General features: G+C 35.1%; 1 protein-coding gene across 3 annotated transcripts in view; it reads left to right on the top strand.

Annotated features, from left to right (window-relative positions):
- The window catches only part of LOC121320645 (E3 ubiquitin-protein ligase Midline-1), a 121,800-nt gene that overhangs the window by 79,626 nt on the left and 26,414 nt on the right, over window positions 1–15,760 (top strand). The window lies entirely within an intron of this gene.

Genomic DNA, 15,760 nt, shown 5'->3' with positions numbered 1-15,760 from the left:
GCAGCAGCAGTTGTATGCCAATTTTAGTTTTCCTGTGAAAACAGAAACATGTCTACAGGGAATTATTAAGTGCAAACAAACACAACACAAACACAACACATTTTTATATAAGGAGTCTCTTTAAGACTTTTCTTGTGTCCTCACATGGTTAACATGATTCATTTGGAGCACTTTATTTTACAAAATACATCTTTTTTGTTTGTCCTGTCGAGGATTTTGCAGTGTTTGTACAAATGTTTTTCTTTTTTTTTTTTCTTTTTTTTTTTAACCACCCTGTGTTTTGTCTTGTATTTTATTTTTTTATGCTAACTTGTTATGATCTCACTGAAGATAAATCCCAGTTCAAAATAGTTTTCTATACCTACTGTATATCCAATAGCTACGGTCAATAACATAAACTCGGCAAGTAATGACTAGTAGTCTACCTTCAATATTTATTAGATCTGAGAACTCATCCCTAGCTAGTCTGCCATGGTGCTCCAAATACTTTTTTCATTAGGCAAGAGTGTCTTTTATATCATACAGCATTTTGTCATAAATTGAAAGCAAAATATGCAATTTTAATAAAATTGTACTCCTTTTTTGAAAAACACAAAACAGAATACACCCACCTCTCATCACATCGCCCCTCACTATATTGTGGGTTCAGATATATGGCGGTCCTGGAGTTGGCTCCCCATTTTTAAAGTCTAACTGTGCATGCCTTAGCTGCAATATACACAGGCAAATTCACTTAGCATTACTGTTGGTTTTATTTCATACTACACATCACAAACAAAAATACACAAAACAATTAAAAACAAAGCATTCATGTTGTACTGTTATCATATACACACACATTGCACAATAACACAAAGCAAATTAAATATCTATTTGTTGAAGCGGTTTTTATTAGCCATGGTGTTCACTTGTGGCAGCAATGGGCTGCGTTCCTAAACTCAATGCTGAGAGCTAATGACGCGCAGCGTTGGCTCATCGCTGACTCAACCAACTCACCGACTCTCAGAGCTGGTGATCTGATCAACAAAAAGATGGCGACACCCACAATCGCGATTAAGCTGCTATATAAAAATTATGAATGGAATTTAAATGTAGATACTGATACCGCTATCTGCCTTCAAAACGGTAATTGTTAATATACACACATTATTTATTTTATTTACGTATTATTGTATAGCAAATAAGACACAGCAAATTGCAACCGATAGATAGAGAGATAGATAGATAGATAGATAGATAGATAGATATAAATGAAGTAATGCAGCATATAAAATAAATATATTGTTTTTCAAGATTTCAGCTCAAGCAGTGCTAATTATTAGCACTTTCCCTGTTTATTATAATTAATTAAGCACAATATCATTCACTGTCAGCTTACAGACAAAAAAGGTGACTACATCATCACCCACCCTTCTCTATGTTTTGAAACATAGCAAAGAAATTCTGTCTGCACTTGGTATAGTTTTGCCAACACACATTGTATTGTTTTGGCTCAGTGGTGGTCCTGCAGCTTTTCTGCTGGAAATGATGCCTCTTGTCTTTGAGGTTGAGCAGTGTACAGCTTGCTTTTGTTTCTCATGACAAAGACTGTGGAATACAGACAATAGCTCTTTATCAGTAAAATGTTAATAAAATACCCCTATGTATTTTAGTGAGCAGCATCACCACAAAGGGCATCATATAGAAAACCTGGTAATGCACATAATTAAAAAAAAAAGAAAGAAAGAAATGTTTTGTGTAAATTTACATGTGTAAATTTACTGTGTAACGCTCATCTGGTTGGTTCTTATCCAGCTGAAGAATGAGAAATCAAGTTGTATAATTCAAAAAGGACCTTGCTTATTGAATATACATGAGAACAGGACAAAAAAATGTTTACATATATTTTTGTAAATGGGACTTTAAAGTCCCATCAGTGCTTTAAGAACTGTAAGAACCATGCTATGAAACGGTTAAAATGGCCACCAAAGTCCACATCCTGTTCTGCAATAACAAGGCGTTGTATAAGAACAGCAGACAGTGCTCTGGGGAATATTACAAAGGGATATTTCCATGGACCAATGAGACATAAATTTAAAGTAGAAAAAAAAAAATGAGTACATTTCATCCATATATATATTAGGGCTGTTAATCGCGATTAATCTTCAGATTACAAATGTAATCTTGGTTTACATTTAATTGATAGAATTACTGCAGCCATCTCATTTTAATTTGTTTTATTATTATTATTATTATTATTTATTATTATTATTATTATTATTATTATTATTATTATTATTATTATTATTAATAATAATAATAATAATAATTTTAAATTGTATTTTATTAATAACTTGAAATTGCCTAAATAAAACACAATATTCACAGAGTAACAGTTATATCCTCCATAATTGTAAATAATATTGTTTAATAATAAATGTGGTTATTGAAATAAAACAAAGCTCAGTGTTAAGTAGGTATCTGTCCAACAGCACTAGTTCTATACTTACAGTATCGTACTTAGCTTAATTCATGGATTTGTAGGGATCCTGAATTTCTAAGAGTACTCTGTCGAAACTGACAGGCTTCATGTGTTGTTGTCTCTAGCAAAAAAACTACTGGAGTGTATTTTGAGAAGTGAAAGCATGTTCAGCAGCATGCAGGTGGTACAGCAGACTAGATGCACTTCTGTGATACTGGAACTCACTTTGACAGTAGATACAAGAAACGCTCTTTCTAGCCAATGAACCGTCAAAAACTTACAGAAATGGTGCTGCAGGAAATGAATTACGGTATGCCAAGAGGGACAAGACAGGAGTGAGATTAACGTGTGTTAATTATCAGCCCTAAATATATACAAATATTTTATTTATTTTGTGTTTAATAGTTAAGAAAATCATGTAGGCAATGTGGTACGTGTGTTAAGTTATGTTATTAAATATATACTTTTAGTGACGAAGCAGCAATTTGTCTTTTGTCATATAAGATACTTTGATGCAGAGTCAGAGAAATCTCATCTGCCAGTGGTGTCACTTCTTTAGATTGTACATATATACTTTATTAGCAAACCCCTGTATTTTTTTATTTTTTTAATAATAGAAAAAAATCTAACACATGCTTCTTAACTCATATTATCCAGCCAGAGGGATAGATAGAAGTGTTAATAATGATGCATAATGTTTGTTGTCTTGTTATGTAAAGTACTGTATACAGTACCAATGGCATAGTATTTTCCTATTCAAGTCCTAAGAAAAGATCTTTCCTTTTTTTGATGATATGTATTAAAATAGATAAATAAATACATGCATATTGTGGTTTATATATATTAGTAACCTCAATTGTGATTTTTAACCCTAGGACTACATTTTAGTTGTGACACCGGTATACATTGACAGCTTTTAAATCATTCCAAATAACAAAGCTATGATGACTGTTATATTCTAATGCTAACATGGCATACTAATTCCTTAAACTATTTTATTTGAAACTATTACATTTTGTTTTATGGTTGTTTTTTTTTTGTTTGTTTTTGTTGTTGTTATTTGACTGTTTTGTTATTTGGTATATAAAGTTGTTATAAGTATAGAGGCCCCTATAATTGCAGTTGAATACTAGAGTAAAGGCCAGATTTACCAGGCTTTTGCATTAGTGCAAAGTAGGCATCATTTTATTCTGAAAAATATATATATAAATAAAGAACTCAGAGCATATGGGCCCTATTTGCAAAAATGTTAAGGACTGTTTTAAAGAATGCATATAAATATTATTAGATTAAATGGTGCTTTGAAAGTGATAATCGACTAAAACTGTTGAAAAAAGTGTAATGAACAGGAAGTATGATTGGACTCATCAAAATTGGGCTTTAAATAACAGTCCTTATAAAAGCCCTACAAGTTTTGTGAATTGGCCCTATATGTACAGTAAGTTATTTTATACTATTGTTCTTACATATTTTCTTTAGGCAAACTCTGCAGTGAGTATATAAATATAAAAAAATATCACAATGCACGCTAGGACTATGAACTCTTTTTTATTTAATCACGCTGACATCGCACAGATACCCCCTGGGAAGTTTTTCAGTCAGAGGAATGAGCAGGAAGCCTCAGACCAGGTGAAACTTATTACAAACACTCAACTCCACAAAATCAATCATATTGAAAATATGTGGCAAGCACGCAATAACACATGTGTCGTGTTTAACCCCCAACTGCTGGAGCTGGCTGAGTCTTACAAAAAATATTCTACTGTGACAGTAGGACAGCTTTTGACCCAGTATGTTGTTTTTTGTCAGAAGGAATAAATGTGTATGCTAATGTTTAAGGTTCATATTATAATGGAGTACTTATAATGGAGTTGGAGTTCCCTTTTGCAGTATCACTTCATTTTACTCGAGTAGCACTGCAGTACGGTCAGTGCATCCACAACATCACTCTATTCAAGTTTATTGTTGTAATATTTCACTAGCATGAGCTACATCTAAAAGCAAAAATAAACCAAATACTTCAGCTGAGAACAAGTTTGTATCTTACTTCTTCTCTGAGGGACTTTGCATTACAATACATCATGTGATATTAGGTTAGGAGAATAGAAACAACTGATAATTACATTATCATGGCATCTAACTACATTCAGCAATCTACATGGGATGCATTTACTAAACTTTTGCCCCAGAGCAACTAGTTCAGATAATTTCTCCTTTTATAAAAAGAAATAATGAGCTGAACTAGTATGGAATATCCTGGTCATAAAAGCTTAAAAAATTAGGCACAAATATTTGGAAATGTTATAGTTATTGTTGTTGTGTTTCTTTTTAATGCAACAGTTAAATTGTCTTTGCCATCACAAAAGCACATTGTATATATTTGTATGCATTTACATATTATTATGGACTGTCTGGGGAAAGCAGAACAGTGCTTGGAAAAGTGGGCTGCATTGCAGGTCACAGGTTCAAACTCCAACTCTGACATTCTGCAGATACCATCTCTCAGTTAGCCCAGCTGTCAATGCATACCTGTTGTTGTAAATTAGGGAAGTCAAAGGTTGCCTGGTTTGAGAATGACCAGGTCACGTCTGTGTGATGCTACAGTGCTTCCCCTTTGACGCTTACAAGACCAATTTTCTGTGAATTTAACTAAACTAACACCTTTACACAATATCTTAAAAAAAAAAAAAAACAGAAGGATGTGTGCCATATTGTTTAAACATTGCTGAAATCTGACTGGAAAGTCAATTATTTCACTAACATGTCAGCTGAATTAAAAACAAATATTTTCAGTCTACAACTACTGCTGTGGAGGGCAGCGTCGGAGTGCTAGACTTATTGTCTTGGAGGCAGAGGGTGACCTCATGATTTTCTTGATGTCTGTCAGCACTGGCCCAGTTACAGTTCAGCACATTTATTAAAACTGTGAATCATTAGTGACTTTAAATATTCTGCACAAATGACTCCATTGATAGCCTGTCTTTAAAGCTTTTTTTTATAATTAATTTAATGAAGGCATTGTTCTGCTGGTCAAACACCACACAAACTGACAAATCTTTTTTCTTTTTAAATAAACATATGTAGTTACATAAAACTGGCCACAACTAAAAGTCTACATCCAATGTCACATGTACTTAAGGTTTTGATTTGTTTTTTTTTTGTTTGTTTTTTTTTTGTTTTTTATGAAATGCATAGAACGTACTGGCATTTTTTTAAAATATCCCTATGTCAAAAGAACTGGAACCAGTCCAAGTTTTTAAAAAGTCAAGGTATACATTATTATAAAAAATATATAGAACTGGGGTACATTTAGTTTCCCATTACAAAGGATAAAGATAAAAAACACTTTAAATATTTTTCAATTTTAGACGTAAGAGGCCTGCAAATTGCTAATATTTTTTTTTTGTTGTTGTTTCTTGGTTCTGAGTTGTCAATTATCTGAGAAATGATTGATCGTTTAAACACCCTTAAACTTGGAATTATTCTTTTATTATGAATGATTTAAAAAAAAAAGAAAAAAACATACCGGCAGTGTTAACTTATACTGTATAGAATGAAAAAAGGGAAAAGAAGAAATACTTTCCATCAGCTGCGTTAAGTGGATTTCAGAAATTAAGGTCAGCAAAATCAAAACTCTGTATATCTGAGGGAATGCTCTGCTTTATTGACTTTTTCTGGAGTTTTGACAAGAACCTAAGAAATGACTTAATAACCGTACGTTTATAATTAATAATGATATTCTTTAAAAAAGAAAAAAAATGATGACAGCTTTCTGACACCATGATGTAGGGCACTCTGCAATATTTAAAATACAGATTATGTAAAATCAATCTTGCCTATCATTTGTTTGAATACTTTTCCAGGAATTCAAAGCACTATATTGAGTGAGCTAGAGAGGTTAGCAATACTGATTGTCTCTGAAAGCTCGTTCTCTTAAATTTGTTGAATGTGCAGATCCTTATAATATTGGTTTCCCTTACCTTTTTTTTTCTTCAATATAGCTCCTTGTAGTGTGCATTTTTACTTTTTTATTTCTAATACAATTTCTTCTCTTTGAAATATTTCATGTTGGTCCCTTAAAACAAAATGTGCTAGTGTGCTACCTGGTAGGAGTTAAATATTCCACTCAAAGGGGCTTTCTGTCCAACTCAGAGAGCATTGGGGGACCCCAGGACCTTTAGATATTTTTCACAGTTTAAGTATGGTTTAGGGTGGAGTCAATCTTTTTTGTTTAAACAAACAAAAAACAGCTGTGTTATTTTGCTCTTCTATGACAACTGTGAACCAAACTTTTTTTTTTTTTTTGTCGCGTGCAGAATGTTATTTGTTGGCACTACAGCTAACGCAATCGTGTTTCCTCCTATGTCTGTAGGTTTGATTGGATGAAACAAGGAATTAACACTGTTCATAGGTTATCGGGCTTGCTTGGAATTCTCCCCGTATAAATACACACATTAAATAAATAATGTGTTAAAGTTCTTCTAAACTAAAGTGGTCAACTTTTCATAAACCCCATAGAGCACTGTGTTTTAGAAATTGTAAAGTGGATTGCTGGCAAACATAATGTGAAAGAGCCTCTATATAAGACAAACCTTCAAGCTTTGCCTGGGGAATACCCCAGAAACCAACAGTGCGACCTTGGCTTCTGGAGTAAAAGGATGTTGGTTCAATCATCAGTCACCTCCACTTAGAGAATAGTTATTTTTGTACAATAGTGCTTAGTTACTCCATGTGAGTTTGCATTCTGGGCTGTCAAACAGGGAATATGCGACTTAGTGTACAACTGTGCTGTGTTTATTTAAGATGCCTGTTGTTTTGCATTGTCATACAATGGTGTGCTGACTTCAGCTTCCTTGCTTTTCTTTGCTTTCAATTCTATGTTATTGTCTAGAGGTGGCCTTCTCTATAAAAAAGGCCAGTGCCTTATCTATTATTTATGCAGATTGATGCCCAGCTCATTTTCTGCTTTTAGAAGGGCCTTCTCTCTCTCTAAGATACAACTTTTAGTAAATGCATCTCTGTTGTCTACTAGTTTATGACAAGTACTGTAAATCAAAAGCTCAAAATAGCTTTTTGCACATTTATCAAATATTGTGTCCCTTTAATTCTTAAATTATAAGGTATTTTAGCCCTTATCAACAAAATATTGCCAACCAATGTTAGACTGACCTGCTGATAAACAATAATAATAATTAAAGAATATATATATTTGGTCTGTGCATATAACTTTAAACAATAGCATACTGTATTCTCCTGTGTTTAGGGTAAATTGTGTCTGTAACATAAACTACTTATCTTTTGTTAAATCAGCTTCAAGAAGAATTTTTTCTTTGACCACATGGACTCTGATCACAGTCAGTGTTTTTTTGTTTTTTTTTGTGATTGTCCACATATGTAGCTATAATAACCGCAAACCAAGAGTGCAAAATAAACTTTTAATAGAGAATAGAAATTCACGTTAAGAAGCGCTATGTCTACCATGGGCACAGACTCTATTTTGGCCAGGTTTTAAACATAAAATACAGTGCATGGTGGGATAATGTCATATTTAGTTCCACAGTCCATTGCGCTGCTAGGAACTGTAACCAGACTATATTAATTGTGTTTGTACGCATTAAGCCTCATTAAACATGAAACGGTACTTTAGTGTGGAGTCTTTGAGCTGGATCAATTCAAACGTTTTTGAGTACGGTTCTCGAGATCGGTTATCTAGTGTGGACAGGGCCAAAGTTTGCACAGGAAACAAGCCAAATTGATAATTTCTTTATAGAATATTTCTCTATTAATTGAAAGTTGTTGTTTTGACTGTGTGTTAAACCTGGGGATGATGTTTCTCTGTCAGCACAAAGCTATGTGGGTCCTGTCACGTTATGTGGGTATCCGCTGAGAGATTAGAGAGACACAGAGGGTTTGCATTTGAAACACCGCTCAGGCATCCAGGTTTTATTTACAGACACATGGGTGGCAGGCAGTTGCAGAGGTTTGTGGTCGCCACTAGGATACCAGTAATGGTATCCCTAGTGCGGAAGAACATACACAGACACAGTGTACATAATTACAAAAATGTGAAACAAACACTGTACAAAAATCACTAGAAAATAAAAGGTGACCAAGCTCAGACAGAGCACTATGCCCAATAAATGGAGGTCCCACTTCAGGAAACTTCTACCTGCATAAGCTAAATAAACTTTTTGTGGGATTACAATTCCCCTAAACTAATCCCTGTTTTAAAGGTAGTTATCCCGGTGTACACTCTGTAATAACTCCATAGCTCACCCTGGTTAGGCACGCAGTCATGAGGGTTCTGCACCCTCCACTCTACACACTCCACCCTCAACCCTCCACACAGGTGCTCTAGCAACGACAGACACAAAGTTCACGATTCAAAACAGTTGTTTATTTCTTTGTTTCCTGGTTTGCAACCTGTTCATAAATAAGGCTGGTGCCACACAACAATGTGTATTGCCAGCTTATAAACCATGGGGTTTAGTCCCAAAATAATAATATTAAGAACACACAACATAAACACGGTCACTTCTCCTGACAGTGAGTGCTCTGAGTGCAGGTGCTGTGCAAGGTAATTACAGTGACAGTCGTGCAGCTTGATGCTGGCCTCTAGCGACAGCTCCTGGTTCGTGTTAGCTGTCTAACAGTGACAAACACAGACAGTTAGTTTCCACAAACAAACAAAACACTTAACAATCACGATATGCTTTTTACAGTCCATTTCCTTTCTCAGTCATTCTCATAACCACATCAGAGGAACAGATTACATCATCACATTCCCAGTTATACCATTAGTCATGCCCCCCTGTGATAACTAGTGCAATCACTTCTCCTCCAATCCATGACTGACACATCACATACCACTTTAGGGCGATGACTTCGGGCATTGTGACTCCGCCCCCTTCCTAGTTGGCTGGCTTCTGACTGACCCTGGAATGAACTGCCAGACCAACCAATATGAGGCACTCTGTTCCTGTTAGACAGCGCCCTCACAGATCAGGAGGGAGACTGTTGGCTAGGATTCATTTGCTCTCTGTCACAGGCACCCAACATTATTATTACATAGCAAATTTGACTGAAACACAAATAGATGCAGAGACAGATTTACAAAGTTTTTGTTTTCTCTCCTGTTTGCTTTGTTTCTGCAAAGATAAAACTGTTAATGTTACAAAACTAGAAAGAAACTGAATTTCAAATAACCACTTACACAAGGAATTGTTTATTTCAACTTTTGATTTTATTGTTATTGTTATTATTTCTTTTTTTTTATCTTAAAAAAAAAACTACACATAATTTAATTTTAAATGTGATACATGAAGCGTTCCCATGATGCACTTAGAGTAAACTGTAAGTCTGCTGTCAAGCATTTTTCTTGGAGGGACATATTTCCTTCCTGAGTGCGCCCAACAGGTCATGAAAATATCCGAGCTAAGGAAAAGTGAGGACCCTTCCTATCTGATTGGAATGCGGAGGAGAGATTGTCAGGCAGGGACATTTTTTTGGCTTGGGAAAGAGGACCGCTGGGATTATTGGATCTGGAGTTATGCTGGGCAATAACATTTTGAGAAAAAGATAAAACGATAATTGAGTGTTTTTTGTGTCATTACTAACCTACACTGCCTGATCCTTAAGCAATATTTGAGGCTGATATACATAGGGCTGTTTTCATTTTCATTTCTTTCAATTAACATGTTTGACTTGGAAGCAGCTTCAATACTCCTTGGCTCCGGTTAACATTGAAATTCTTACGGTTAACCATCTGATTTCAGACTTCGTGCAGGCAGCCAAACCTAATTCGTCCTATTCAGGGCTTGTTTTGTCAGGAATAGAAACTAGTTTTTATTTTGATATCGGTCAGGGATACTTGGCTTGAAGAGTAAAGACAATCACAGTGTTTATGTCTTAGAGAACGGCAGGGTCAAATTAGTGATGCTTGAGAATGTTGAGGGCGGTGTGGCATTTTGGTTTTCACTGAGGGCTGGAAACCAGTCTATCCCAGTTAAGAATTTCAATGCAGCAAATAATTTATGAGCTGAGGCACACACTTCACACACTACTGAGGCTGAAGCATACACTCCTGCGGTTAGCCAACATCTTTCCAAGTTCCCAGTTTAAGTTGTGACTTTAATTTGTGTTTATTTTGGTAAAACATCACCCCACAAATAGTGTGTACCTTGTTAGTATTTTTTCAAATGTTATTATTAGAGGTTCAATCAGCTATCAATGTCCTATTTGAATTAAGGACAGGTAATAATCGACAATAATCAATCCATTGAGAACACTTTATTAGTCTAAAGCAAGAGCAAGAAAAAAGCATAGACTTTTCACAAAAGCCTTTAAATACAACAGAATAAATGCAGGTGCATATTATTATATATGTAATTTCTTCCATTTGATCCTGCCATTTCTCACCACAAAACAAAAACAAAATGAAGAGTTTTATTCTAGCAAAACCAAGCAAAGCATGTGTTACTGGGAAGCTACGTAGCTATAGGAAGGGTCAGAATCCAAACAGGCCATAAGGCAAAAGTCATAGCGATCAATTATCCATTAATTGTTGCTATACTAAACTAAGCCTCTGCCTGTCTGTGATGTATGCCCCCAATGATAAGGATGTTGGGGTGGTTCAGTTGGCTTCTCTCCTCAGGCAACTTTGTCTTCCTAGGGAGTTTTTGTGAGTTTTTGTGAAGCAGTATTAACAGGGTATGGCAGTGGATCCTACAACCGGTTTCACTCCTGTCATTCTGACAACCAGAATGCATAAAATGGGAGCAAAAGTTGTAAAAAAAAAAAAAAAAAGTACAACAGAAAATGTGTGAAAAGGCTAAAGTAAGGTAGGGCAACATTACATTTGATGTGACTGAGTGTGTAAAATCTCATGTTAAGTTTCACTTAATCTGTTCACATTAAAAATGTTCCCATTTGCTACAATTGGAACGTGCCTGATTTTTAGAAAGACATATTGAAACCATAGCTGAGACTTAGTTAATGAGTTATTTAAAAACACTGCCCATTGTTTTTGCAATGAATAGTGCTATTTTAAGTTAAACAAACCAGTCATTCATTCAGCATACCAGTTGACACAGTGGGCTCCATCATGCGATAAGGAAGACCATGTCACATTCGAAAGGACCTCACTGGAATAATAAGTCTAAAGATAGTCAGACACCTGGAAATATTTAATTATGTGTTTATTGGAGACCACATGCATATAAATGTATTTTTCATATTAAGGGTGTTAGACTGTCTATTTTTTTTCTTTACTTACAATGTTGACTGACTGAAGTAGATCCAAAACAAGAACCAACTTATATAGATGGGATCTTTCCTTAATTCTTTCAAGCCTTGGGAGGAGTAGGCGGCACTGATGAAGATCTGCAGTTGAAATCCATAAATCAAGCCACTCAGCTCCCTTAGCGTTACTCTTATAAGCCTCCGCAGCTGTAAGGTTTCTTAGCAAGACTTTTTACATTATCCTCATTCCGACACCAAACCACATTTTTACACCAACCTGAATGCTGGAGAAGGGGTTTATAATCAAAAGCTTCAGAAGGTCACTGAATGTTTGCAAGAGTCCATTACCTTCCCCTGCGATGTCTACTTCTTCATTGCAAGTCATGAGGCTCATATTCACCTAAATAAAGTAATGCAACAAATTCCATTAGAAACTGGGTTCGGATTGTACTGTAAACACTTTCTGATGGAGGAAATTACCAAATGAGCTTTCAGTGCCAAGGATGCTAGATTTTACTTTACTGTAGATAAAATGGAAATTCTACAAAAACATTATACATCAGGCAATCTTTGACCTTTGTGTAGCATCTAGTGGTGGATTTCAGATGGAACCTGCCTCAGTTTGATATTGGATTGGGATTAGATGGAGTTTCACGGCCTGGTTTCATGGTGACGATAAAAAAGTGGTTACTTGAGGCTTCTTAAGCCAAAAGAAAATCCAACACAACTCCATTATTTCTGGTTGAATGATTCACTTCCACTTTTTCATTATGCAAAAGAAGCAAGTTAAAGTCTAACAATCATGCATTCTTAAGTTCAGTACAGTAGTCTTCGACTACGAGAACACCCCTCAGGAAGCAAGCAAAGTTTTATTATAGCTGAAGTGTTTTCTGAAACAGAGTTAGCCTACCCAGACACAATATGAATCAATAAATAAATAAATACATATGTACTATTTGTCATGACGCACATGCATCGAAGTGTTCTCTTAGGTGGTGTTCCTATATGTGGAGACTACTGTAGATGGAAAACTACAAAGTGGTATGTAATTAAATATGTTAACGTAACATTATCCAGCAGGTTTCAATAGACTCTATGAAGCAAAATTGGTTAATTATATAGGACGATGCAAAACTTTTGGTCATAGCTCTACATCTGCCTGAAATAGAAGGCTGGTTGGTGTGACAACCAAGGATGAAAACATTGCAAGACAGGCTACCAGGTGCTGTTTGGATAACATAGGTCTTTGTAAAACCAAAGTATATTTTTTATTTTCATTTTGTTTTAATTTTTACAGCATAGACAAATAATCCCTATATTAAAGACTAAAATAACAGAATGGGAAATGCAGTTTCCTGGGCTGGGGAACTGGGGGTAGCTTGAGTTTTCATTTGGAAATTCTTTATCTGAATTGAAAATGAAAATAGAAAAAACATGTCTTGATAACTGAATGCACTGCAAACCGAGCTGTTGCTGTTGTGCATTTATGGGTACATAAATAATTGACAGCATAATTAATAAATATTAAATTTATCAGGCAATCAGACGGTGACATTGCTGTAACCTATGATGAAATTAAAAAGATAGAACAGTATTCTAAAATGATTAGTATTCTTCTAACTGCGTTTTTACCTTATTGGATGTCCATACCACAATGTTTAAATTACAGCAGGTGAAAAACAGAATTATATATAATATCAGAATTTATTGCAACTGCCTGAACAAAGAAAGAAAAAATCAATTTCAGTGTCATCACTTTTGCATCTCAGTTGGTATCCCTCCACTGTTTGAAATAGAAGACCAAAGAAATATAAATACATTTGCTTTACCAAAATAAAATAATTATTTTGCTTACTAAATGCTAGATACCAGACCAATGAGTTTAGGTATTTCTACCACATCCTTCAACACACTCTGTAATTAATTTTTAAAAAAAATCTATATTTGGATCTAAATTTAAGACATGTCTTGCACATGTGGAACTTATTTTGCCTGCCTGTCTGTAATTAATGTGTTGTATCTCAACATTAGTAACAGTATTTGTAGCAGTCTGAGCAGCTGAAATTGTGGCTATGACTTATGTTAAAATCTTATGAACGCTCCATCCTCTTGTTGGGTATCCATGGTGATAATAAGTTATGGTTCACTAATGTTAAGTTCGGAAACATAAAACTGCATTTTTATATAATTTTTACACACTTAACAAAAGGAATATTCAAACATCAATATGATCAATTCCAGTCTCGGATCCAGAATACTATGTGTTTAACTTCATTGGAATCACAAGAAAGCTTGGTGCATGCTGAAGTTGTTTACTTTTTATGTAAGCGATTTTTAAAATGTTTGCTTGTACTGGTATTATAACACCTTGAACAGTTTTCTTCACAGTCAGATGGATATCATGCATTTCTTTGTGCATTTTGGTATCCTTAAACTTTGGTGTATTCTTCTACTGTTTATTTCAGTGGCAGCCCAATGTACTTTAGCTGTATAATATAGCTGATTTGAGTTATTCTATTTTCTTTTTTCCATTGAATTGCAATCCGGGCAAACTCACATTCCACTTTTTACCAAGCAGGTTTGCACTATAGCCATGTTTTAATGTAAACAGATTTGAAAAGATTACAGTTTCATTTATCCTTTCCATAAACAACAGGTCAGTCAAATAAAGAAAATAATGACATTCTTGGCACTGATGTCTACACGTACTTGCTGGATTTATACTGTCTGACCTTCTAAAACAACAATAGCCCTCTGAAATTTCCTCTAATATGAATAACTGGCAGTGTAAATACAGATTGCAATATATTACGTAGCAATAAAGGCCCTAAACAGTGTGAATCCCTTCAGGTTTTAAGATTAGCTTCCTTCTACTTTCAATATCGTTTTCATTGCCTGCTCCCCACATCATTCAGCAAAGAGACGGCGAAGCAGCACATTCAGTTATCTAATGCCATAGCTGCACTAGCTGTAGAAAATGGCCTCTTCAAATTAAGCGTGACCACACCTGAACCACTCTACTGCTACAGTATCGTAATTAAGAGTTGTGTTTCATCTTACTTTTTTAGATCTAGACTTGAAATTGGATGGGTTTTTCTGCGTAAAAAAATCCACAGCAGATCTCTCTAAGGGAGTGACAACATAGTTCAGTTTCTATAAAATACAATCGTTGGATTCACTTAGATTACTGCCTAAAGGGAACAGCTAATGCCAATAGTGGGAGGGTGGTCCTGATGTAAACTTTGTGTCCCTGAACAACCAGACCACCAGAACTCATTTTATCCAACATCTGCAAACATTAGTGTCAAAGGACTTTCGATCTTTCGATTGACCTTGGCTGCAACTGAAACAGTAGGTTTGGAGGTCAGTGTTTCAGTGATAACCCATTTAACAAATTTAATTACAATTTTCTATTTATTTTGTCAAAGAAGACATGATAGTAAAATTGGAAACCCTGCAAGCCTCTCGTATCTTATATTTCCACAGGCGTGTTTTAGGTCTGAAAGGGTGAAAAAAGAAACGAAGTCCGAAATTAATTTATAGAATAAATGAAGTCATTTAGCAGTCAGATAAGGCTAATCATCTTTCTCCAGTACTATCTTTCTTGCAAATACAAGCAGGGCAGTCCTTTATTTTATTGCTTTAACAGAAAGACCACTTTATTTCTTAAAATATTACAACTTTACCTTACAGCAAGGTTACAAAAGGAAGCTATTTCCTTTCTACCTGTGTAAAATGTTTGGCAGTGTGAATATTGTTTTGGACGATGTTTTGGCATGCTAGGTAAATAGAATGCAAGGCCAAGCAATCCCATGCCCAGTTCATGTGCCATACGAACAGTATGAGACTACTCCTAACAGAAGATCATTTGTGCTTTTTTTTATTGTCAAGAGTGCATTGCGTTGCTCTTCTTCGAGTGACATAAGAGTTAGTCTGCCAGGCTAAGCAGTTCATAGCTTGTAACCTCAAAGAATGATGTTTTCAGTTTTCTGAAATTTGTTTTATGTAACTGTGATGGGGTGCCCACCCCTTGGGTGTATTTTATGTATGTATGTATTC

The sequence above is a fragment of the Polyodon spathula genome, chromosome 9 (assembly GCF_017654505.1).
Source record: "Polyodon spathula isolate WHYD16114869_AA chromosome 9, ASM1765450v1, whole genome shotgun sequence".
NCBI classification, from domain to species: domain Eukaryota; kingdom Metazoa; phylum Chordata; class Actinopteri; order Acipenseriformes; family Polyodontidae; genus Polyodon; species Polyodon spathula.
This window is presented reverse-complemented; position numbering and strand designations above follow the sequence as displayed.